The sequence below is a fragment of the Equus quagga genome, chromosome 12, assembly GCF_021613505.1.
Source record: "Equus quagga isolate Etosha38 chromosome 12, UCLA_HA_Equagga_1.0, whole genome shotgun sequence".
Classification (NCBI taxonomy): domain Eukaryota; kingdom Metazoa; phylum Chordata; class Mammalia; order Perissodactyla; family Equidae; genus Equus; species Equus quagga.
The window spans coordinates 102,114,253-102,115,468 of record NC_060278.1 but is presented as its reverse complement, the minus strand read 5'-3'; positions in this window follow the sequence as shown (position 1 = coordinate 102,115,468).

The window sequence follows — 1,216 nt, the reverse complement described above, 5'->3', positions numbered from 1 at the left end:
AAAAAAGGATAAAGAGAGAAAATAAAAAATAGAAAGCAACGGAAGAAGCAGTTTTGGGGGAGCAACACAGAGCCCTCCAGCCATGAACTCAGCAGCGCCCAGTGTTCAGGGTTACAAGGGGTGACCTTGAGTGGGTCTTTGGACACATTTGGGTCTCACTATTAAGCAAATAGTCACTAAAACCCTGATCCTTACTTCCTGGAGGACTAATAAGGGAATTCATGCAAAGTGCTCTGAAGGTACCTAGTACATAATAAATGCTCAGAAGATATTAATTATTACTGTTGTTCTTACTACCACCTAAGAATATCAAAGGACTTGTTCTTGACATTTTCCTCATGGTCACAAATATGGAAGCTTCATCTTGAGATGACTGGGGAGAGTTTTAAAATCCTCTTGATGGTTCTTGGGCAAAACAGATAGGGTTTAGAACCGCGGTGGGGGGGGGGGCCTTTTATTCATCACTGTGACTTGGAGACGTCTATTGGCATGTAACGGCAGGTCCAGGGATGCTAAGCATCTTGCCATGCACAGGGCAGTCCCACACAGTAAAGAACCGGCTTGCTCCACGGGCCAGTACTGCTCCCCACCATGAGAAACCCTCAGGCAAATGTCCCTCCAAATCCGTCTGAAAGTCGCCATATGCTCTGTGAGTTGCCAGCCTTCCAAATGGTGTCACATCAAATGTTAGCTGTTGAGTGTAGTAGGCTTTTCTGTGGGTGGCAGTCTAGTTAGCTGGGAGTGCCAGGGTGAAAAGAAATCTGCAAGGAGAGGAAGGGGATTGGACGTGAGTACAATTAAAAATAGCTTCCCATTTTTATAAGACCCTGATTTGATTTCTCCCTATAGTACAGCAGGCACTATAAATTAGGATTGCAAACGCTGGTTCTAGTTTGGAGACACTCCGATTTTCCCAGTCCATTTTCGGCTTGGTGTAGCACCATTTAGAAATAAAAACAACAGGATTCACGTCTCATCACATTTTGCAAAGATAAAATATAGTTCTCAGCATGAAGAGGCAAAGAGATGCCAAATTTCAGTCTCAAATGAAATTTTCTTCCCTGCTAAAATTCACTGAAAATGGCCATCTATATTGGAAACGATAATTTACACTTCACTATGGATGTGACAGAAGAAACCTAAAAAGATTTTTGGAAAAGACAGCAGATGAGGGGGCAAAAAAAGAGAAAAATACACTGATTCTATTTTTCCTCCT